Below are 26,262 nucleotides of genomic sequence, written 5' to 3' on the forward strand. Positions count from 1 at the left end.
CACTACCAAATGTAAAACAGATAGCTGGTGGGAAGCAGCCGCATAGCACAGGGAAATCAGCTGGGTGCTTTGTGACCACCTAGAGGGGTGGGATAGGGAGGGTGGGAGGGAGGGAGACACAAGAGGGAGGAGATATGGGGATATATGCATATGTATAGCTTTGTTATAAAGCACTTTGTTATAAAGCAGAAACTAACACACCATTGTAAACCAATTATACTCCAATAAAGATGTTTAAAAAAAAGAGAGAGAGACTTCTAAATAGGCTGCCATAGGCTTTTCAATGCTATCTAGAATTATGATGTAAAAACTGTATAACAGCGTGGGAGACAAAAGATAAGATTACAGGAAAATACCTCAAGTAACCCGGAGAATTTTTTAATAAACCCTTTTATGTTTCTATCACACATATTCTCCCCCTGACCTTCAACCTTAGTATGTATTATCCCTGCATATGGTGTCTCCAAGTATGGGTAAAGAATTCTGGCAACCATGTGTATGTATATGTGTATATGTGTATATATGCGTGTAACATTTGCATATATACATACATACATAAGAGTTGGTGGCACATAAGATATATCATATCTCCTGCAAACCCAATGAAGATGAAAAATATATTTTCGAGAAGAAAACTGATATTTGCATATAGATAGATAGGGATACATCCAACTCCCAGCTTACTGTTTTTTTTCATCATCTTGAATCCCTACAGCAAAGGTATGCCCAGCACCACAGACTATTTTTTCTCCATAGCAGGAATTCTGAATTTGCACATGTGAAAGCAAAGGATCAGGGGTTCACATGTAAAAACCTTCATGAGTAGAAAAATGCAGTATTCGTCATTGTCTTCGACAGAACCAAAAAGGTCAAATAACAGAGGATATTTAAGAAAACTAAGGTATTGACTGATTGAATGATCCAATCTGATATTTCTGCAAGACCTAATTCAGAGCGCCAAGACATCGTTCCAGTAAATCAAGTTGAAAAGAAAAGAGGCTTATTTTTATAATCCATCTTTCCTCAGCAAGGTTGGTTTCCATAGCCACAGGCTTGTCAGCCAGCTGGTTTGGTTAATGATGACCCTAGGGAGGCAACAATATGGGTCTCCATTTCTCCATCTCTATTTGCAAAGCACAGCCAAATTGGTTCTAGAAGTTGTCTGAGAAGTAGACTGTGTCCCCAAAGAGACTAATACTCTCTGATCAGCAACATCCTCAATAAAAAGGGCAGACAGCAATTCTTGGTTTGTCTACAATCCAATACTCTCTTAGGGAGCAGTAATGCTGCCATGGAATTCCCCTCAGCCTGAGGAGAAACGCAAACAAATCCGTTGCCCTATCAAACAGCCTGGATGTTTTTTCTTTAATACTCAGAAGTCCCAGGGTTTCTTTCTGAACCTCAGCTGCTTCATCTGTAAACAGAGGTTTGCTCGGTCTCTTCTGTTCCAACATGCTGATTCTGCTCCCTGACCTAACAATTTCTGTTCCACCATAAAAACTTCTCATGATCTTTCTGCCCCACTTCTCTTTCCCAATGCTGGCCACACAACAAAGCACTGGTACCCAGTAGGACACTCTTCTGGTTTGTTAAGCCAAAAGCCACATGATTTCTCCACCTTTGTAACTCAGTCTTTTAGCTCCAGCCTGATATGGGAAGCAAACACTCAAGATACAGAACACTAAATTTGTCAAAAGTGCATCACATTTCAAAAGCACAGCAATAAGTCTTTGTTGATCCTGCTGACCTTCCAAGCTATTATTCAGTTTCTCTCCTTTTCTTGCCAAATTTAACCATATGGTCTACAGAATACCACCTCTCCTACTGTCACCAAATTGTCACCAAATTCCTTTTTAAATAGCTGAGATAAGATTTAACTGCCAACACTCCACTGAAATATCTCTCTTGAAGGTCACAAATGACTAAATCAAGGCTAAAGCTGATGAGTTTTTCTCAGTCCTTATTATTCTTGATCTTTTTTCAGCATTTGACAGTTAATGACTTCCTGTTTTTCAAATTATGTCCCCCTATGGATTCTGTGACACCGTCCAATCCCAGTGTCCCATTTTGTGGCTGCTCCTTCTCCATCTCCTTCTGGCTTATGTTTCACCTCCTAGTACCCAAATGTGTGTTTTCCCAAGGTCCTGACCTCTATTCTTCAATCTTTTAGTCTATGCCCAATCCCTCTGAAACTTCATCTACTTCCATGTCTTCAATTATCATTGATAACCTCCAAATAGACATCTGTGACTTTCAAGTCCACAGCTCTGAGCGTTCATGGCTCTATAGATTTATTTACCAGAAATTTCCCCCTTAAACATTCTGTTCTAACTTTTAAATCAACATAACCAAAGCTGAAGGCTTTGTCTTCCCAGCTCCCAAACCAGTTAACTGTCCAAAACTTCTCTATTTGGTCAGTAGAAACACCAACCTAGAGACCTGAAAACATGCACTTTACACTTCATGTGGTAAATATGAATTGATGGTCTCTTTTACGCCAGGCAGAATTCTAAGTAGTAAGTACTAGAAACACAATGATAAGGCCCTATCCTTGTCCTCAAAGGGTTCGCCCTCTACTTCCTCTACCACATATTTATTCCATAATCCCTTTTAATTGGGATTATAATATATCCCCCCAAACCATCTCCTCTTTGAACTTCGCTTTTTCTGCCCATATATACCTCACTTGGCCTCCTACTTATACTCAAAGTTCTAAAGTAATCCTTCATTTCTTCTTCCTTTACACCCTATTGCTTTCTAGGTTCTATCAAATTTCCTTTGTAATATTACTCATACTCAATACTAAACATTTACTGGGTGACTTCCAACTGCTAAGCACTGTGCTAAGCAAGGAAAACATTATGATAAAGATGACACAAAGTCTCTGCCTTCAACAACTTCAGAGTTAGTGTAAGAAAGAGACGGGTAAATAAATAATTACAGTGCAGCAGCACAAATATTATAAATGGGCCTAAAAGAGAAGCCCCTAACCTAACTTGGATTCGAGGAAGACTTCCCAAAGAACGTGACTCTTGAGTTGAGCTATAACATATTAAGTGGTGTTAACCTATCAGACTGGGGAATTTCAGACAGGACAACAGCAAGTGGTTCAGTAGAACTGAAGTATGCACACAGGGAGTGACAAGCAAGAGGTGAGACTGGGAAAGTAGAAATGGGTCACATTAAACATATGAGTCATGGCGTTTTATAGGCTGAATTATGTCCTCCAAAAAGACATGTTGAAATCCTCCTAGCCCCCGGTACTTGTAAATGTGATGTTATTTGGAAATAGGGTCTTGGCACATGTAATCAAGTTAAGATGAGGTCATTAGGATGAGCCCTAATCCAAGATGATTGGTGTCCTTATAAGAAGAGGAAAATTCACATGGACATAGAGAACAGGCCAGTGGTTGCCAAGGGGGAGGGGGTTGGGGGAGGGATGGAGAGGGAGGTTGGGGTTAGCACACGTATAAACAACAAGGTCCTACCGTATGGCACAGAGAACTATACTCAATATCTTATGATAAACCATAATGGAAAAGAATATTTTAAAAAGAATACATCTATATGCATAACTGAATCACTTTGTTGTACAGCAGTAATTAACACAACACTGTAAATCAACTATACTTCAAAAATAAAAGAATGAAAAAAAAAAAAAAAGAGAAAATATTCCATCAGAAGACAGACACACTCAGGGAGAACACCCCGTGACGATGGAATCAGAGACAGAAGCACTGCAGCTGCAAGGCAAGGAATGCCTGAGGTTACTAGAAGAAAAGGCCAGGAAGTATCCTCGCTTAGAGGATGGCCCTACTAACACCTTGATTTCAATCTTTTGGCCCCCAGTACTGTGAGAGAATAAATTTCTGCACAGTTGATTTTTTTTTAACCAAAGTAATAAAATTTACATTTAACACCACTAAGATTTCCTTACTTCTGTCCACCTCATTCCTACTCATCCTTCAGTCCTAGCTCAACTCTTATTTCCATGAAGACTTTTGTCTTCAATAGAATGTTTGATTCTATTTCACCAACATTTACTAAGCACCTACCATATCCGATACATTATACTAGCTGGTACAGATAAAACAAAAATTTTTAAAAATCCAAAACTGTGCTTCCTTTCACAAAATAGTTTACAAACCAGCAATAGAAAACACACCATGGTATCATTCTTTCAACCAACAGACATGTATTGAGTGTATGTGTCCAGCATAGTTCTAGGTTTTGATGAAACAGTGACCAGAACTAACAAAAATGCTTGCTCTAATGGTACTTACATTAGATGGGAGGCAGGCAGGAGCAGGGAACAGACTGTAAAACAGAAAAAATAGTTTAAAACGTACAGTACACCTGAATGTGATAAGTGCAATAAATAAAGCAGGAAAGAGAAATAGGAAGTGTTAGAATGGGTTCTCTAATGATCCCTACTTCTCTGTATCCAAAATTTGATGGGTTGAACTTAATGGCAAAAGACTGAATAGTTTACTACTATGATAGGAATGAGACAAGAATATCCATTCTCACTACTTCTATTCAACATTGTACTGAAGGTTCTAGCCATAACAATTAGGGAAGAAAATGAAATAAAAGGCATCCATATTGGAAAGCGAGAAATAAAATTATATCTATTTGCAGATGACATGATCTTATATATAGAAAATCCTAAGAGAGCCACTAAAAAACTATTAGAACTAATAAACATGTTCAGTAAGGTTGCATAATAAGAGATCAATATACAAAACTCGATTGTATTTCTATACAATAGTGATGAGAAAACCAAAAGTGAAATTAAGGAAATAATTCCATTTACAATATTAGCCAAAAATAAAATACTTAAGAATAAATTTAACAAAAGGAATGCAAAACTTCTACTCTGGAAACTATTAAATATAGCTGAAAGAAATTAAAGGAGGCCTAAATAAATGGAAATACATCAATGTTCATGAACTGGAGGACAATATTGTTAAGATGGCTTTAGTACCCACAGTGATCTACAGATTCATCAAAATCTCTATATAAATCCCAGCTGGCTTCCTTGCAGAAATTGAGAAGCTGATGCTAAAATTCACATGGAAATTCAAGAAACTCAGAAAAGCCAAAAAAAATCTTGAAAAAGAAGAAGACACTGAAGGGCTCACAATTCCTGATTTCAGAGTTTACTTCAAAACTACAGCAATTAATACGGTGGGTTCTAGCATAATAAACATGTAGATCAATAGAATAGAATTGAGAGTCTAGAAATAAATCCTCACATTTACAGCCAATTGATTTTCGGCAAGGGTGCCAAGACAATTTAATGTGGGAAGAAAAATCTTTTCAAAAACATGGTGCTGGGTGAAACAACTTGATATCCACATGCAAAGGAATGAACTTGGATCCCTAACTCACATCGTATACAAAAATAACTCAATTGTTCATCAACTGATCAGTAGATAAAATGTGGTGTATCCATACAATGGAATATTATTTGGCAATATAATGAAGTTCTGATGCATGCTTCAACATGGATGAAACTTGAAAACATTATGCTGACTGAAAGAAGGCAATTACAAAAACCACTATTATATAATTCCATTTATATGAAATGTCCAGAATAGGCAAATCTACAGAGACTAAGATTAGAACAGAGTTGCCTAGGGCTGAGGAGGTTAGGGGAATGGAAAATGGCTGCTAATGGATATGGTGTTTCTTTTTGAGGTGATGAAAATGTTTTAAAATCAGTTGTGGATTGTTATGCAATTCTGTGAATATACTAAGAACAACCTAATTGTACACTTTAAGTGAGTGAACTGAATGATTTGTGAGTTATACCTCAATAAAGCTGTCATATTTTTTAATTGATTGGTTGAGCCTAGGTCATATGCCTACACCCTAGCTGCAAAGGAGGATGGGAAAGTGACTACTATCTGGCTTTTTCAGTCTTCCTCTTACCAAAACTCATATGATCAGAATTCTCCAAATCTAGAAGGATAACTCAGATCCTAGGCAGCCCAAAAAAAATGATAAATATTTTCTAAGTCAGCTAAGAGTGTAATAAGTACTATATGAGTAATACCAAGTGCAAAAAGCATTAAGTCTCCCAGGAGGAAAAAATTTTTTGAAAGGAAAAGCATTGGTAGTGGCCCTTCCCTAAGCTCATTCAACACATGTTCTATTCTGCTGTCTTGGGTATATATTATTCTTACCTCCTCTAAGAAATTATAAACTCCTTGAGATCTACTTTTCTTGAAGGTCTCAACCAAATCTAGCAAGTGTCAAATGGTCAGTAATTGATTTAATTAGTTGTGGTATCATACAGCTTCAGCACAACTGTCAGTTTTATATTTTTATTTATTTTTTAAAATAACTTTAAAAAAAAATAAATTTATTTTTGGCTGCATTGGGTCTTTGCTGATGCGTACGGGCTTTCTCTAGTTGCGGCAAGCAGGGGGACCACGCTCTGTTGCGGTGAGCAGGCCTCTCATTGCAGTGGCCTCTCTTGTTGCAGAGCACGGGCTCTAGGTACGTGGGCTTCAGGAGTTGTGGCACGCAGGCTCAGCAGCTGTGGCTCGCAGGCTCACTAATTGTGGCGCACAGGCCCAATTGCTCCACGGCATGTGGGATCTTCCCAGACCAGGGCTCGAACCCGCATCCCCTGCACTGGCAGGCATATTCCTAACCACTGCACCACCAGGGAAGCCCAGTTTCATTATTGTAAGTTTAGGATTATTTTTATCCAGCTTTTTAAATTATGTATTAATTGAAAAATTTTGGAGCTTTTAAATATTAAGGGGGTTCTCATGTAACTGGTTGATCGGGTTACTGTACCCCTTTCAAAATGTAGCTAAAATTGGCTTTTTAGTAACAAACCTCCTTCTTTGTGACTTTTGCTTAGAGAAATATTTTCAATTAATGGATTGGTTACTTTACTTTGTACGGAACTACTTCAGCTCTTTACAAGGCATCTTGCACTCTTAACTTTATAAAGCTCTAGGCCCAAAGGTTCATATGTAGATTGAAAATGAAAGTCATGTAAACCCCTCCAGTGTTAAAGTAAGGGGTCGGAGAGGGGGACCCAGAACACCATGATTTGTAATTTTGACAAAATCCAAATAAATGTGTTTTTATATGACAATTTATCTTAAAAATAATATACTTTACTACTAATGGTAATACTTGACACTGCACTGTGACAAAGCAACAGGGCATAAAGATTCCTGATATGTCATTTTTTAATTTCTCAATTAAGCCACAGGAAATAGAAAAATCTATATTCTGTGTTAAAATACACAGACTTACAGTAGTTGTTTAAGCAAGTTTAATTTTTTCATATATTCAGTTTTTTATATATACACACACATATATATGTTCCTATCTACATTTCATCCTATAACAAAACAAAAAATATTTTTTTAAGTGTTTGAATTTGGGAAACTATAAAACAACAAAATCTATATATGTTGTGGGCTTACTCTTTTTTTTACAGTTTGTATTTATGCCAACTTTCAATTTATTTCTTCAAAATAATTGCATAGCTTATTATCCTGGATATTTAATCATCCTCAGAGCTTGAAGTGTCAATTTTTTTTACATTATCTATACCTAGAAAGGCTTATGGAAAGTAACAACAACAACACAAAAAGCAGGTATTTTCAAATCCTCGGTCCAATTTAACTTAAGGGATCCTTACACATCCTGATACAATTTCAACTCAAGCAGCCTAACTACCACTTGTATGTTATGAAATTCCATATGATGGCATTTTAATCTGTACTTAAGAAAAAGCACTAAATAATTTATATTTACACTTCTTTCAAGTTTTATGTGCTTAGAATCTAATAGACTCTCTTCAAAAGCCAAAGAGAAAGAGCATGATTTTGTAAATAAGATGTGTGTTCCAATGGCAAGTATTTATTGGGTTTGAGTTTTTGTTTTACTGTAACCATTACTGTGCTACATCATTCACAAGTATTTTCCTAGTCTACAGCTAGTGCTTGGGACAATGGAAAATATAAATATGATTTTCATTTGTTTGTTGAATATTTCCAACTGAACAGGGAATATTTTGTCTCCTTGATCTCGGTGCTGTTTATTTTTTGTTTGTTTTAGTTTTTTTAGCTAAGATAAAGCAAATAATCTTGGGAAGATTGATTCTGCTAGATTGTAATTTTTTTTTCTTAGTGAAATCTACAAACTGAGTATATAATCTTCTAAGTAAGCCATTATGGATATCTTCTGCTAGTGTTCTAAAAACTCAAATATTGGGGGAAAAATCTAGAAAGAATGGCATGGTTCAAAGGGATTCGATTATAATGAATATTTGTCTTTGGCATTTTCATATTTCATTTGAGAAAGATAACTTTCTCACCACACCCTAAATGAAACCAGTTTTGGCCCATGAGCTAAACTTCAAGCATATCATTCTCTGACCAGCTCACTCTGTCCCATACCCAACATGATACTTTCAGTCCATTGAAGTTACCACTTTTTCACTGTCCTTGCTCCTTGTGTACTCACTTCTCTGCTTAGTCAGGCTAAACTCCAAAGTCTATCACTAAATCATTCCCCTGAGTGACATTCAACTCCCTTTCCCCACCCTTCCTGTTCTAAGTACTTGGCAAAACCTCAACCCTCATTAAATCCTACTCTGCCTGCTCCACATGGCTGACTGATCTAACTTTATTTTTTTTTTATTTTTTAGTTAATTAATTAATTAATTTATTTATTTATTTATTTATTTTTGGCTGCTTTGGGTCTTAGTTTCTGTGCACCGGCTTCCTCCAGTTGCGGTGAGCGGGGGCTACTCTTCGTTGCATTGCGTGGGCTTCTCATCGCCGTGGCTTCTCTTGTTGTGGAGCACCGGCTCTAGACACGTGGGCTCAGTAGTTGTGGCTCGTGGGCTCTAGAGAGCAGGCTCAGCAGTTGTGGCGCACGGGCTTAGTTGCTCCGCGGCATGTGGGATCTTCCCAGACCAGCGCTCGAACCCGTGTTCCCTGCATTGGCAGGAGGATTCTTAACCACTGTGTCACCAGGGAAGTCCCTGATCTCACTTTAAATTCACGACCTCTAACCCTAAGTGGGCCCTCCATGCTACCTGGTACTCACACTGTATTTTCCTAATCAAATCATTGTCCCACTCTCCTAGGCTATTGCATCATAATCTCTACCACCACCCTCTCCCTTATCCTCCCTCTCAGCTGATGACCTTGCTTCCTATTTCAATGAAGGAGCCATAGGGATTCTTTTAAAACAAATCAAATAGTGTTATCTCTGTGCTCAAAACCCTCTAGTGGCTTCCCCTTCTCCCTCATAGTAAACAGCAAAGTCCTTACAATGACTTACAAAGCCCTACATGAACTGGCCCTATTACCTCTCTGACTTTATCCCCTATGTTCTCCCCTCCATTACTATTCCTGCCTTACCAGCCTCCTTGTTGTTAACACAATCAAGCACTCTCCTACCCCAGGGCCATGGCACTTGCTGTTTCTTCTGCCCAAAACACTCTTCCCTCAGATATATTTACACAGCTCACTTCTTTGCTTCCATTTTCTTTGTTCTCAGTGAGGTCTTCTTTGACCATTTGATTTAAATTGGAATCCTATCCTTCATCCTAGAACTCCCTCTACCCCATTCCTGCTTCATTTTTCTCCATAGCACTTATTACCATCTGCATACTATATGTTTTAATTATTTGTTTTGTTTTTTGTCTATATCCATCCACTAGAATGTAAGCTTGAGTCTATGGGCCAGGATGGTGGCCTATTTTGTCCACTGTTGAAACCCCAGCATCTAGAATAGTACCTGATACATAGTGGGTACTTAATAAATATTTGTTGGAGAAATGAATGAGTGAATGAATGAATGAACACAGCATCTTTACTAAAGGAGGTATGTCTAAACCTTACCTATTGGCTTGCTAGTTTATGTCAGCTTGTTGCCTCTATAATCATTAACAAAGAACACTTAAATCCAAATTTATATTTGACTGGCAAAAAGGAAAAGTCAGAGAATCATGAAAATAATGTTACACTGCCAGGGTAGAGCAGCTATGACCAATGCTGTGTCTAGCAGGAGTATCTGTGAGCAGTTCCTTTGCCCAGAAAAAATGGAGCAGCTGTAGTCGTTTCTCAGCAGGTATCTCAGAAAAAATGACTTGTAACTCAAAGCTGCTTTTTCTCTAATCATAAGACTCACAAAAATTATATTAGACCCATGAAATTTACTCAAGTCCCACTCACATTAACCAATACTACTCACCTCACTATAAAAATGCTTTTTAAGTAACTAAAGGTTGCCTTCATGTTAGTCAAAGTTAATGGCATGTCTAAGCAATGCAAAAAAATAATATTTTATCAATATATAAATATAACCAAATTTTATTATACCATAAATCACTCAAAGTGTTTTCTTATATCTATTTTTAAAGACAGCATTAGGGGCTTCCCTGATGGCACAGTGGTTAAGAATCCGCCTGCCAATGCAGGGGACACGGGTTCGAGCCCTGGTCCAGGAAGATCCCACATGCCACGGAGCAACTAAGCCCGTGCGCCACAACTACTGAGCCTGCATTCTAGAGCCCGCGAGCCACAACTACTGAGCCCGCATGCCCCAACTACTGAGGCCGTGCACCCAGAGCTCGTGCTCCGCAACAAGAGAAGCCACCACAATGAGAAGCCCACATACCAGAACAAAGAGTAGCCCCCGCTTGCCACAACCAGAGAAAGCCCGCATGCAGCAACAAAGACCAAATGCAGCCAAAAATAAAATAAATTAAATAAATAATTTTTTTAAAAAAAGACAGCATTAAATCATGTAGATCTATATTATTAACACATTACAATCTGGGGTGTTGGGTTAGAAATTTTGAGTAGTGGTTTGGGAATCTTTTTGAAGGAAAAAAAAAGCAAGATCAATTTTCCTCTTGCAGACTTTAGTAGGTAATATGAAAGTCACATATATTACCTGCTTTAGAAATCATTTAAGTTCCCTCTTCCATCTTAGCATTCAGAACAACAACCCAGCAAAGCACTGAAAAACTCCTCAAATTTAAACCATTAAAATGAAATCTGTCTCCAAATGTTTGAAAGGATTTACTGTAAAAATATCAGTTGACATTAAGTTAATAAAGTTAATCACTCATGACCCTGAAGGAGGAAAATGGTAGAGGAGGGAGCTGGCAAACATTACAGAATTTAATGTTGCTAAAGGGAAGGGACTTGGGGGATTACTATTAATTCACCATAGCTAAATTCAAATACAAGTTTTTCGTTGTGTTATTTTCTTGTGGTATCATTGTTTTCATCAAAATTAACCAAGAAATAGCCATTAGAAGTTTTTCATTTGAATTTATTACTTACATAAGCTAGTTAAAATCTATATAAAAGTTTTAAGACAAATTATTTGACTTGGATCCAACTACAGTGACAGGTCAGCTTGTTTGTTTGTTTTTGTAAAGCTGCTATTTTGCGCTTGATAACCATAGATGTGAAAAACAGCGAATCTGTCATTCCTTCTATACTAACCATTGTTTATTGATTCCAAAATGTGCAGAACTATGTAGGGAAGTCAGGGAGTGATGAGCTGAGAGAGGCAGCTTTCTGCCCCCTTGTAGCACTTGAGGACAGAGCCACCCAGTTCAGCTACCATCTGATATTATTCCCTGTTTTGTGAATACATGTCTTATCTCTCCCAAGACTGTACCTAGAGCTGTGCTGGAAGTTTCCTATGTCCTCTATTGACCATACGTTCTTCAAGGTTAGGACCATGTCTGATTCACCTTTCTAATTCTCACAAAACTAGCTTCACTAAAGTCATAGATTTATATATTCCCTATTAAACAACAAGCCATTAAAAGAATAAAACACTCAGTCTGATTAATCTTTTATTCCCTAAAACAGTGCCTTAAACCTAGGTGGCTATATATATATATATATAGTGTATATACACACATATACATATATATACTTGATGCTGAATGAATGAATAATGAATAAATAAATATCAAATACTCTACAACCCCTTGATAAGTGACCAACTTTGTGGTCCAAGCCCTCCTATCCCAGCTGCCTGCTTCAGAGATAGGGAAATCAGAACTATTTATGCTGCAGTAACTTCAACATATCTTGGACCATTACCAGCAGAATTTACAATAACGTGCAATATTCATGTCCTAGAGCTAGTCCTTCAAACTGGTAAGATGAAAATCAATTTCTCTGTCAGTTGCTTCATTTGCAAATATTTTCTCCCATTCTGAGGGCTGTCTTTTGGTCTTGTTTATGGTTTCCTTTGCTGTGCAAAAGCTTTTAAGTTTCATTAGGTCCCATTTGTTTATTTTTGTTTTTATTTCCATTTCTCTAGGAGGTGGGTCAAAAAGGATCTTGCTGTGATTTATGTCATAGAGTGTTCTGCCTATGTTTTCCTCGAAGAGTTTGATAGTGTCTGGCCTTACATGTAGGTCTTTAACCCATTTTGAGTTTATTCTTGTGTGTGGTGTTAGGGAGTGTTCTAATTTCATACTTTTACATGTACCTGTCCAGTTTACCCAGCACCACTTATTGAAGAGGCTGTCTTTTCTCCACTGTATATCCTTCCCTCCTTTATCAAAGAAAAGGTGACCATATGTGTGTGGGTTTATCTCTGGGCTTTCTATCCTGTTCCATTGATCTATATTTCTGTTTTTGTGCCAGTACCATACTGTCATGATTCCCGTAGCCTTGTAGTATAGTCTGAGGTCAGGGAGCCTGATTCCTCCAGCTCCATTTTTCGTTCTCAAGATTGCTTTGGCTATTCGGGGTCTTTTGTGTTTCCATACAAATTGTGAAATTTTTTGTTCTACTTCTGTGAAAAATGCCAGTGGTAGTTTGACAGGGATTGCATTGAATCTGTAGATTGCTTTGGGTAGTAGAGTCATTTTCACAATGTTGATTCTTCCAATCCAAGAACATGGTATATCTCTCCACCTATTTGTATCATCTTTAATTTCTTTCATCAGTGTCTTATAATTTTCTGCATACAAGTCTTTTGTCTCCTTAGGTAGGTTTATTCCTAGATATTTTATTCTTTTTGTTGCAATGGTAAATGGGAGTGTTTTCTTAATTTCACTCTCAGATTTTTCATCATTAGTGTATAAGAATGCCAGAGATTTCTGTGCATTAATTTTGTATCCTGCTACTTTACCAAATTCATTGATTAGCTCTAGTAGTTTCCTGGTAGCCTCCTTAGGATTCTCTATGTATAGTATCATGTCATCTGCAAACAGTGACAGCTTTACTTCTTAGAAACTAATACACCATTGTAAAGCAATTATACTCCAATAAAGATGTTAAAAAAAAAAAGAAAAAGAAAAAGAAAATAAATTTCTCTAGGATTTTAACTAGTTTTTAACAAAAACTAGTTAAAACTAGTTTGGCCACTAGATGGCACTTGAATTAGCCACGGCTCCAATTTGGGAAGGGGCTCTGTTCCAAAAGTCCTTTGGTAAGTATATAACCTGAAACCCTGAAAACATTCATTTTAAAAATAGATAAAACTAAAAGACCCCCAGAAAACTTATAATTCTAACTAAAAATTTATAGCATGCTTTACAGTACCAGTTACAGACCACCACAATAAAGTGAGCCACACAGAATTTCTTGGTTTCCCAGTGTATATGAAAGTTATGTAATACACAGTATTGTAGTCTATTAAGTGTGCAATAGCATTATGTCTTAAAAAGTAATATACATACCTTAATTTAAAGCTCATTGATTGCCACTGTAAAGCAATTATTCTCCAATAAAGATATTTAAATAAATAAATAAATAAATAAAACTAATTGATTGCTGAAAAATGCTAACCATCATCTGAGGCTTCAGTGAGTCATAATCTTGCTGGTGGAGGGTCCTGCCTGGATGCTGATGGCTGCTGACTGATCAGGGTGGTGGTTACTGAAGGTTGGGGTGGCCATAGACATTTTTTAAAATAAGACAACAGTGAAGTGTAGTGCATGAATTGACTCTTCCTTTCATGAATGATTTCTCTGTAGCATGTAACAATGTTTGACAGCACTTTACTCACAGTAGGACTTCTTTCAAAATTGGAGTCAATCCTCCCCAACCCTGCTACTGCTTTATCAACTAAGTTTATATAATATTCCAAAGCTTTTCTTGTCATTTCAACAGTCTTCACAGCATTGTCACCAGGCGTAGATTCCATGTTAAGAAGCCACTTTCTTTATACATCCATAAAAAGCAACTTCTCATCCATTTAAATTTTATCATGAGATTGCAGCAATTCAGTCACATCTTCAGGCTCCACTTCTAATTCTAGTTCTCTCCCTATTTCCACCACATCTGCAGTTCCTTCCTCCACTGAAGTCTTGAACCTCCTAAAGTCATCCCTGAGGGTTGGATTCAACTTCTTCCAAACTCCTGTTAATGTTGAAATTTGACCTCTTCCCATGAATCACGAAGGCTCTTAATGACACCTAGAATGGTGGATCTTTTCCAGAAGGTTTTTGATTTACTTTGCCCAGATCCATCAGAAGAATCACTATCTATGGCAGCTATAGCCTTATGAAATGTATTTCTTAGTAAGAAGACTTAAAAGTTGAAATTACTCTTGATCCATGGGCTGCAGAATGTTATATTAGCAGGCATGGAAACAAACATTAATCTCCTGTACATCTCCATCAGAGCTCTTGGGTGACCAGACACGTTGTCAATGAGCAGTAATATTTTGAAAGGAATCTTTTTTCCTGAGCAGTAGGTGGGCTTAAAATATTCAGTAGATCATGTTGTAAACAGATGCACTGTCACCTAAGCTTTGTTCTTCCATTTATTAAAGCACAGGCAGAGTAGATTGAGCATAATTCTGAAGAGCCCTAAGATTTCTGGAATGGTAAATGAGCATTGGCTTCAACTTCAAGTCATCATCTGCATGATCCCCCAACAAAAGAATCAGCCTGTCTCTCTTGAAGCTTTGAAGCCAGGCATTGACTTCTCCTCTCTAGCTATGAAAATCCTAGAATGCATCTTCTTCCAATAGAAGGCTGTTCCATCTACATTGAAAATCTGTTGTTTAGTGCAGTCACCTTCATTAATCATCTTAACTAGATCTTCTGCATAACTTGCTGCAGCTTCTATTCAATACATCAGCTCTTGCTGTTTCACCTTGCATTTTTATGTTATGGAGATGGCTTTTTTCCTTAAACCTCGTGAACCAACCCCTGCTAACTTCCAACTTTTCTTCCGCAGCTTCCTCACCTCTCTCAGCCTTCATAGAATTGAAGAGAGTTAGGGCCTTGCTCTGGATTAGCCTTTGGCTTAAGGGAATGTTGTGACTGATTTGATCTTCTATCCAGACCACTAAAATTTTCTCCATATCAACAATAAGGCTGTTTCACTTTTTTATCCTTTGTCTGTTCACATCACCATAACAAATAAAATAATAATGAAAAATTTTGAAACATTGAAAGAATTACCAAAATGAGACACAGAGTCATGAAGTGAACAAATGCTGTTGGAAAAATAACGCTGATAGACTTGCTCAATGCACGGTTGCCACAAACTTTCAGTTTGTAAAAAACCACAATAACTTCCAAGTACAATAAAGTGAAGGGCAACAGAACAATGTATGCTTGTATTTGTAAAATGTGACAACCCTCACTATAAGAGAGGAGGAAAGCATGCAAGTGATAACGGCAAGTCTTTGGGTACCCAAAGAACTGCAGTGAGAATAACCTACCTGTCAGGAAACCCAGACTCAAACTCCCCTGGACATCTCTCCTCAGGAGCAGAGATTGCTAGAGATGGAATGGAGCCTCCCAAGACTACAGATGAGCCTAGTGTTGAGGCAGGCAAGACTATAGAACAGAGTAGAAAACAGTATAGAAAACACCAGAGTGCACCATATATAGTAAGGGTAATTATTGTTTCCTTAACAACAGGCATGAAATTTTTACATTGGTATACATGTACTGGTATCAAGTCATCATGTAAAGTACATTTCTTACTGAAGTGCAGTCAAAAGCAAAGGCAGTTGTCCTCAGTGAATGAGTGACTATAAAAGACATATTAAGTTGGGAAATATCTACAGTATGTTAGCCTATTTACCTGAGCATTTCCTACTCCTTACTACATATCTTTGATATGAGTGATCTAGAAGAATAGTCTATTGTGGCAGAGACTGACTGTGTTCTTTTCTTTCTTGATGAAGTATCAGCCCACAGCTCTCAGATGCTTTGCAGCTCTGTGGGATCATGTGACTAGTTCTCACTAGTGGAATGTGGGGAAGATGATGTGTGTCACCTCCAATAAGGTGATTAAGAGCATGGGTAACTTCACACTCTCTCCCCACCTGGTCTGAAGGCTGAAAGGCCTTAGAAGATGTCAGAACAATTCACCGAAAAAGGCCTGGATTCCTGAAGGAAGCAAAGCTCCAATCTATCCCTGACAACTTGCATTGGCTGTGACATGCATGAGAAACCATCCTTTTTTGTGTTGAGCCACATTTTGGGTTTTTTGACTAATCTGACTACCACAATTCTATTTTTATTTATACAGAAGGCAGATAATTCATAATTGCAAATATACTCAAGCCATTATAAACTGCTACACACATGGACTCTATAAAAGTGTACCAGCCTTGAACCAGCTGCTTCAAGAATGTTTTCCATTTTATTAGCATAATGATGGCATTTATAGTTACCAATGGTTTTGTAATTGTGAATGCATATTAGCAATATTACCAGTTTGATCCTAGAGATTCTTTTTCTATATGCTAATTTTTATATGAATCATAATAGGAAAATAGTGGTTGTTTGTATATATTGTCATTTATAAGCAAAAAGTTTGGAACCATTAATGCCAGGATAGTGAGAAATAAATTACATACATTTGATACCCTTCCAAATAATCTTATATAAGAATACAATGCTATGTGCATTTAGCCTCACCTATCTTTCTTGATAGTGGGATTAACTCTCTAAATAAATAACTTATAAAAGTAACTCAAAAGAATCCAGTTAACTTGTGTTGCTGCCCAAGTCTTCAGTCTCCATTACCTCCAGGATAAGGGCCAAACTCCACAGCATTTCGTGCCCTTCATGTCCCTGCTTGTCCCCCTTGACACAGTCCTCATGGCCCTGTCTTCCCACACTGAAACAATACTGAATTACTTGCAGTTTGTACAAATCAGCTAAAAGGCATATTTAAAATGCAGATTTCTGGAGCCCAGTGTTAAGAGTCATATTCGTTAGATTTGGGGTAAGACCCTGGGCTCTGAATTTTAATAAATATCCCAGGTGACTCTGATGCAGGTGAATTATAAATCACCTGTTGAGAAATACTATTTCAAACAAATTATAAAAGTATTTAATATTTTAAGATGTTTTACAAAATTTTAATAAGAAATAATGCTACAAAGTACATTTTTAATATTTTTAAAGATATAAAAGTTTCTTTTATATGAAGTTATAAAAATAACTAGGTAGTACATTTCTAAAATATCTACTGAATTTATTTCTAAAATAACTAAACAACTAAGCCATTTTTCACTTTAAGAAAAGTATTAACTATTCTAACTTCAACTGCAATTTTTTAAATTTTGAATCTATATATTAAAAAACAAAAAATTAGGTCAATTTCTACATTGATTAGGCTGATTTGAAAAAAGACAGCACTAATATAAACAGGTAATATTACCATCTGAATCATCAGGAATAAACAACCACAGGTTAAATTCAATAGAAAAAAAAAAACAGCCTCCAACTGCCAGTAGAGGCTATAATCTCACAGTGAGAGTCAAAACAAAAATTCATTTTTCAAAATTACATTGTAGTCAGAAGAATAGTTCCACATACATGAACTAATCATGCCCCACTATAACCTCTTAACCATTAGTTTAGTTCCCAGAACTAGACTATTTTTAGTGAAATTTGGAAACAAAGACCTAAATTTTCATTCCCTACTTCACTTCAGTCCTACTCACTTCAGTAAGTATTTTTCAAATCACTGCCATATTCTTTTTACACTCCTCATCTATACTATAGGACTAACATTTGTCAATAACCTTAAGAGCAAAAACAAACAGATAAACAAAAAACCCGTAATCATATCTCTGCCAAAATTTGAGATTCCAGGAAATAAATCACTGGATATAAATGCAACATGTAATTATCCTGAAGGTTTTCCCTGTTGCAGTATTGGTAGAGCACATATTTCAAAGGTAAGAAAAAGATCATTCTCACAATTAACATTAATAAATATTTATTGAGGTTCCTCTTGGGTATTTGGCAATGTACCAGTCAGTGATCTAACAATCTGATCAGACGTTAAGTTTGAAATAGATTCACATTGCAAAGAAATATATACCCTAAATTAGAGTTCCAGGAATTGGAGACTGACCAGGTTCTCCTCTGGGAAAAAATTCAAACATATGAAGAGCTGACTGGGTACATAAGAACTGGACACAAATCTCAATGGCTGAGCTAAACTACTTTCTCAGATGCCAATCTTACAAACATCATTTTCAGATTTCTACTATAAAGAGGTACAACCATAATCCCCGGAAGACCTGAAGGAGCACCTACTCTGAAGTCTAGGACTTCCTTCTCTGAAATCTATGAACCACGTCAGCTCTTCTCCACAGCCCTCTAAGCAGGGTGGCCCAAGGGAATCTCAGTTTTAATAAAACCTAAAGCTTTCCCACAGAGTATCCTCTATTCAGATTTACAGACTTGGCTTCTTACATTAGGGGTTCTTTTTAACCAATTTGTAGAGCTTTAGTAAAGACAAGAAACAACATGTTGTACAGTAATTAAGCCAAGAACTCTGTGTTAAAGGCTCAAAAGCCCATTCTACTTTTGACTCACCCTGGGACCTATGAAGGTGACTTCACTTCTCTGGAACTCTTTTTTCTCATCTGGAAAATGGAAAGATGAATACTAACCTGCTTTGATCAGAGGATTGTTACATGGGGGAAAAATGCATTTGTAAGGGTTTTTGGAAAATACAAAGAGCTATAGAAAGGTTAGATAATAAAAGTTTTGTCTAACCAAGACTGGAATGGCTACTTCTCTTCATTTTTGCCTTCTGTTGAACTCACCTTGCTTTTCAGGCTACAAAGGAAGGAACCCTATATTTCCTCCCTAAGAAAGTTTTTAGAAATAGTTTTTAAATGCCTTTTATATTCATGTTTCAACTTCTCCTGGAATTGGCTTTTTTCCTCCAGCATTATATATCCAAGATAATGAGGAATTCAGAAGAACCACTTGCTGATGAAAACATCCATAGGCTGGCCTGATGCCCAACAAAGATGAGTACAATCCATGAGCAACTAGATAAATCTGCCTCTTTCTACACAAACAGTTGGGCCCTTCATCTTGTATCACAGACTTAAGGCCCAACAGCCCTTTATCAAATTCTCATGGAATAGTAATACCTCTCCCAAGGAATTTGAATTTTGAATAGGTTGAATTTCTTACCAACTTAGGAGCTTTTCCATTTCTGGTTTATTTTCTAAAATTTTCATTTCCTTCTATTATACAGTTTACAAAGCACTTCTGCATATTTTAGCACATGTACAACCAAAGTACATGCTGGAGGAGTACTACTTTAATGAATTCACACATATGTATGAAATTATCTGTCTACCCACGTAATGAATGGATGTCCTCAGGACAAGGTAATGAAAAAGACAAATGTTCTACTCTACCCCCAAATTTTACAGCCATCATATTTTGTGTTTCTGATGGCAAAAGAAAAGAGAAATAATCAAGACAAGATATTTTTAATGTCTTATTTCACCCATCCTGAAACAAACTAAAAACATAAAATATAAAAATAAGATATAACTGAGTTCTAGAAAAAGATATCCCCTTTAACCCATCCATAAATACTAGATAAGTGACTGACAGTAATTATTTTTCACATGGGAGCGCTTTCTTAAAAAATTAAAAAAAACACTACATGTATGGCCGCACATTACAGTTGATAGAAACTTAGAATTCTTAGTTTTCAAATACACTATTTAATTTAACCTCACAACAATCCTGTGATGTAGGCAGAGAAGCTGTTAGTATCCCCATTTTCCAGATGAGTACACTGAAATTCAGAGGAGCCTAAGAACATGCCCTTCTATGCTTAGTAATAAATGATAGAGCTAAAAGTCAAACCCTGGACTAGACTTTTTATACTACACAGTGCTGCTTGCCTTAGTTATTTTAGGAAGAGTAGAAAATAAGACTAGAAAGGCAAGCAGAGGCCAGATCATAGAGGGTCTTGAATGCCAGACAATGCCAAATCATTCAAGGAGCATTGCTGGTTTTTTTGGGGGGGAGGTTTATTTTTTTAGTTTGTGTTTTAAATCAGAGGTGAGCTGTAGGAAGATTAATCTGGCAGATATATACATAATAGATTAAAGGAAAGAGAGTGTATCAGTCTGGCTATACTCAGGAGACAGAAACCATACAGTAATTTGAATAGGAGAAGCTTAGCTTTAAAAAATTATTTAACTATGATAGAGGAGTAACTATAAAGATGTAAGAGAACTCTAAAGAGAATATTATGGTTGATGAAGAGTACACAGGGAAGAAGAAATTTGGATGGACAGCCTCCTCCCCAAGGCATGGGTAATGACCTCATTGGAGAAGGTATGGTTGCAGCCCACTAGATAGTGGAGATGTTTGCTGGGTTGGCCAGGCCAGAGTTGGTCCACAGTCACCGCATAGCAAGAAATAACCCTCCAGGGAGTAGGTGAGCAGAGGCTTGTGAGTGAGCACACAGAAGGAATCAGGGCACTACTACTGGTACGAGGCCTGGTGCACATGGTATCCACGGCAGGACCATTATAGGGAATGTTCTGGAGTGCAAGCAAGCAAGGCTGGTGGGCATATACACAGAAAAAATCAGGGTGCCACTGCCAGCAGGCAACCTGGGGCATACCAGTGTCTACCTTGGGAGGGCTGAAGCAAGGTTCAGGACAGATCTGTGACATCACCAATGGACTGCCCATTCTGGGGCACATTTCAGGTACAGCACCAGTAGATGGCCCTCCCACACACACCACTGACAGACCCCAAAGCAGGAGCAAGGAAAAGCAAAATGTAGCACATGGACCAGGGAGAGAAGCCCTCATCTTCCGGTAATGTCCCTCCAGCAACCTCTGCTGACAACACTTAACACTGTGCTCACTGCGACAGAGAAATGCTTAAAGAGTCAGTCCATTACCCCAAGCAGGTATGTGGAGCTGAAAGACAGTAAACTGATGACTGGGACAGATAGCTTGGAAGTTCTCCTCCCTTCCCACCTGAACCATAGTAACAACAAGAGAAATTGCCACTGATTGGAACTATGATTTAGTAAGAGTCATACAACCATTTTCCAGGCTGTTCTTTCTGAGTTCTTGTAAATGTAATCTTCAATTGGTTCCTCAAAAATATTCTCCTATTGCATCTTTAATGATCATCCTAAAGTAAAATTCTAGCTCTTCAAAAGCTTTCTTCATCTTCCCTTTTTGGGAAAAGGCAGTTAGAAAAAAGGAAAGGGAACGATGGCATCTAGGAGAGTGTAGACATTCATTCCTGTATCCTGCCACAGACAACTAAAGCTAACCATGGCGGTAAGATCAATTTGAAAGCAACTGGAACTTCAGTTAAAAACAACTTCTCTATCCATCAGTGACTGATCCTCTTGCCCGCTTGACAAACACTTCTTGCTTAAGGTAGGGGGATCAAAAACCTTTTCCCATTGATCTCTTCAGGCTAGTCACACCCATTCAGGAATGAAAGAGACTAAAAGGAAAGGGGGAATAAAGGTGGATAGTATTTATTAAGCAAACCTTGCAAAAAGTATGTTCTTGCTCATAGGTTTGTAAATAAGGGAATATCTGGTGCAAACTTCTCCACCCATAATGTATATAAGTGGATTTCTGGAAGCTCTTTAATATTTAGTGTTTTTAAAGTCTCTAATGAAGGAGGAAAGTCCAAGCTGGGAAGAACAAAATGATAGAAAACTCTGAGTTCTTCCATCTATATAGTAAATGTGCTGCCTTTTTTACAAGATATCAGTTAACTTTCTTTTTAATAGTTGTATAACAATGATTCATCTTTTACTGTAAGAGCCCATCTCAAGTATTCCACAACACATATTAATCAAGAACTTTAAAAATCATATTCTTCAATGATGCAATTCCATTTGATATTGTTGATCATTCACCGCTTCTAGTGGCTTCCATAATACAATTCTCTCCTAATTTTCCTCCTCTCCCTAGAGAACTGGAATTTCTCAGGGTTCTGCTGTAGGTCTCTTCTTTCCTCACCCTACTCATCTATCTCCTCAGTGATCAATTGCATGGTTTCAACTACCACCTACATGGAAATGACATAAATATGTTCTGCAGCCTAGACCTGTCTTCTAAGCAACAGACCTATACATCCAACTGCCTCTAAACACAATATGAATGCCTCTCAGGCACCTCAAAACCAGCATGTATAAAACTAAAGTGATCACCTTGCCCATAAACTTTTCCTTGCTCCCTTACTCTTTATCTCTATGAATGGCACCACCATACACCCAGTTACCCAAACCAGAAACCTAGAAGCCATTCTTGATTCTTCCTTCCCCATCAATTCCCACAGGAAATTCTACTTCCCAAATATTTCTGAAATCTACCCACCTCTCTCTATTTCCTCCAGCAACTGCCCTAACTCACAGCACTATCATCTGATGCCCTCTTAGTGAAGGTCTTTCCATCCAACCCATTCTCCACACAGCAGCCGGAGACATTCTTATATATCAGAAATCACATCACATGATAAGAAGGTCTTAAAACCCATCAGTCACTCTTAGAATAAAGTCCAAACTTAACATGACTTAAAAAGTCCTTATCTTGGGACTTCCCTGGCGGTCCAGTCATTAAGAATCTGCCTTCCAATGCAGGAGATGCAGGTTCAATCCCTAGTCGGGAAACTAAGATACCACATACCACATGCCGGGGGGCAACTAAGCCCACATGCTCTGGAGCCCGCGCACCACAACTAGAGAAGCTCGCACACCACAACGAAAAATCCCACATGCCACAACTAAGATCCTGCGTGCCGCAACGAAGACCCGATGAAGCCAAATAAATAAATAAATAAACTTTTTAAAGTCCTTATTTTGCCCAGCCTACCTCTCCATACTCATCTTTTCTCCCTCTTGTTTCACCAACACCTCCAAAGTCTCTTGTTTTCTCTTGCCTGTGAGCCTTTGTATATGCCCTTGACTCTGTAGACCCCTGTTCCCTTCCACCTGGCCCCGTGCTCTTGGCCTATTCCTACTCATGCTGAGATTAAATGGCTCATCCCCTGAAGCACCTCCTCAAAATCCCCTGGATTGTGAAGTGACCCTATCTTGAGCTCCCAAAGCATCCTATACTTCACCCCAATCTAAGCATTACCATGTTTCATTTGTCTTTACTTTTTTAAATATCAGCTTTGTTGAAGTATAATTGACATACAGTTAAATTAGCCAATTTAAATGTATAATTTAATACATTTTGACAAATGTATCAGTTTTGTAACAACCGCCACAATCAAGATATAGAACTTTCCAATCAGCCCAAAAAGTTCCATTGTGCTTTTCTCCAGTCAATTAACTCCCTGCACCTCTGGCTTCAGATTAACTGCTGATCTGCTCTGTCACTATAGGTTTGCCTTTTCCAGAATATCACATAAATGGAATCATACATACATACATACATACATAGGCAGTTATAAGTGGCTGGCTTCTTTCACTTAAAGCAATGCTTCTGAAATTCATCCTTCTTGTTGCATATAAGAGTAGTTCATTCCGGGACTTCCCTGGTAGCATAGTGGTTAAGAATCCGCCTGCCAAGACAGGGGACACGGGTTCCATCCCTGGTCAAGGAAGATCCCACATGCCACAGAGCAACTAAACCTGTGTGCCACAACTACTGAGCCTGCGCTCTAGAGCCCATGAGCCACAACTACTGAAGCCCATGTCCCTAGAGCCCATGCTCCACAAAAAGAGAAGCCACCATAATGAGAAGCCCACACACTGCAATGAAGAGTAGCCCCGGCTTGCCACAGCTAGAGAAAGCCTGCGTGCAGCAACGAAGACCCAACGCAGCCAAAAGTAAATAAATAAATAAATAAATAAATATTTTTTTTTTAAAGAGAGTAGTTCCTTTTTTTTTTAATTGCTGTGTAACATTCCATTACATAAATGTACCAGTTTGTTTTCCCATCACTTGTTTCCAAAATGCTTGTTTCCAGTTTGGAGTTATTAGGAATAAAGCTGCTATTAATATTTGCAAGTCTTTGGACATACATTTTTATTTTACCTAGGTAAAGCCCTCCAAGTAGCATTGCTGGATCATATGGTGAGTATATGTTTAACTTTATAAGAAACTGCCAGGGGGCTTCCCTGGTGGTGCAGTGGTTGAGAGTCCGCCTGCCGATGCAGGGGATGTGGGTTTGTGCCCCAGTCCGGGAAGATCCCACATGCCGTGGAGTGGCTAGGCCTGTGAGCCATGGCCGCTGAGCCTGTGTGTCCGGAGCCTGTGCTCCGCAACGGGAGAGGCCACAACAGTGAGAGGCCCACATACCGCAAAAAAAAAAAAAAAGAAAGAAAAAAAAAAGAAACTGCCAAATTGCTTTCCAAACTGCTTATTTCATTTTGCATTTTCACCAATATACAAGACTTCTAGTTGCTCTCTCTTAGGCTGCCATGTTTTGTGCTATGTGGTTCTCTACCTCCCTCATTCTTGGCCACATATTATGATGCTAGAGAAAAAAAAGGGCATCCCATTCTCAAGCTGACCACCTCACTATACAGGGCTCTAATGTGGGTTAATCTGTTCAAACAGAGACAAGCTAGACCAATAAGAGTCTTGCTAATAGAAACTTGAATTGAAAAATACAGAGAAATAAGCAGTTAATAGAGAGATAAGAAGCTGAAATGATGTAGGAAAAAAGGCCATGAAATAGAGCAGAAGCCATGAACAAGATGACATTCTGAAGATGAATCTGTAAGGTAGATAAAAGAAACCAAGTGTACTATGGTAGTTATCAACCTGACCACACATCTAAATAACTTGAGAAACTTAAAAGTTTAGTCATCTGGGTCCCATCCCAGTTTGTTATTTACTCAGCAAAGTACTTACTCAACAATTTTTTTAACATCTACTAGGTACCAGACACTGTTCTAGGCACAGGATACAGTTGTGAAGAAAACAAATAAAAACTCTTAATTTTATTGAGATTTACTGAGTCAGAATCTACAGGGATCTAACTAGACATGTATATATTTGCTATATATAGATTGTCTGTGTCCCTCCAACAATCATATGTGAAATGTTAGCCCTTAAGGTAATGGTACTAGGAGGTGGGGCCATGGGGAAGTGATTTAAGTCATGAGAGTAGAGCCCTCATGAATGGGACTAGTGCCTTTATATATAAAAGAGGCCAGAAGAGAGGTCTTCACCAGAACTCAACCATGCTGGCATCCTCATCTTAGGCTTCTAGCCTCCAGAACTGTGAAAATTAATTTCTGTTGTTTATGAGCCACCCAGGTTTGTGGTGCTTTGTTACAGCAGCCCAAACTGAATAAGACAATATTTTCAAGCTCCATGGATGAGTCTAACCCAGACTCAAGAACTACTGAAGAAGAGAAGGGAGTTGGAAGTGGGAAAAGGGAGACGACACAGAAAAACAAGAGACAGAGAATTGCTGAGTTATATTAAAGGTAGAGATCTAGTCTAAAGATCTGTGAACTCCTGGTAATGAGGTCCAAGGAGCCACCTGGGATTTTGTTCAGCTTCAGTAAGACTCAGTTATAGTGTGGTTTCTACTTTCCCATGAAGCTTAGCTTGTCCCAGACTCTCGTGAGGCCTGGCCACAAAGCTGAGATGCCTGTTTTATTTACCTTCCTCCTCATTATTTGAAGTAACTTGAGAGGTTCTGTTCCTTAGAACAAAAATAACTGAACTAAACCCATGTCCTAAACTCAGGTTTAGGACATGAAAACTCTTGCCCTAGATGAGAGGCAGATAGCTGACAACAACATGCCTAGTTTTTTCCAGGTCTTCTAGTCTATTCCTCTAGACACTGACTGAAGACCAGTGAGAACTTAAGGCAGTTCCAAGTGGGACACTTAGGACACTACCATCTGCATATGAGTATCCCATATGAGTATGAGTATTATCTCACTGCCTCACAGACCTTTACTGCCTTTTCTTTTTTTTTTTTTTTTTTTTTGTGGTACGCGGGCCTCTCACTGTTGTGGCCTCTCCCGTTGC

At 38.0% G+C, this 26,262-nt stretch overlaps 1 protein-coding gene across 20 annotated transcripts in view; it reads right to left on the minus strand.

Annotated features, from left to right (window-relative positions):
* MTERF1 (mitochondrial transcription termination factor 1) overlaps window positions 1-26,262 on the minus strand; it is a 571,641-nt gene that overhangs the window by 512,341 nt on the left and 33,038 nt on the right. For 16 of the 20 annotated variants that reach the window (XR_003679875.2, XR_003679882.2, XR_003679883.2 and 13 more), the window contains exon 3: window positions 4,284-4,317. The gene's annotated coding sequence lies outside the window, so the exon portion shown is untranslated. Of the gene's footprint in view, window positions 1-4,283; window positions 4,318-15,708; window positions 15,827-18,835; window positions 18,868-26,262 lie in introns of those variants that run through there. The other 4 variants (XR_008617408.1, XR_008617410.1, XR_008617407.1 and 1 more) reach the window with 2 other exon arrangements.

Source organism: Physeter macrocephalus, chromosome 5, assembly GCF_002837175.3.
Source record: "Physeter macrocephalus isolate SW-GA chromosome 5, ASM283717v5, whole genome shotgun sequence".
NCBI lineage: Eukaryota > Metazoa > Chordata > Mammalia > Artiodactyla > Physeteridae > Physeter > Physeter macrocephalus.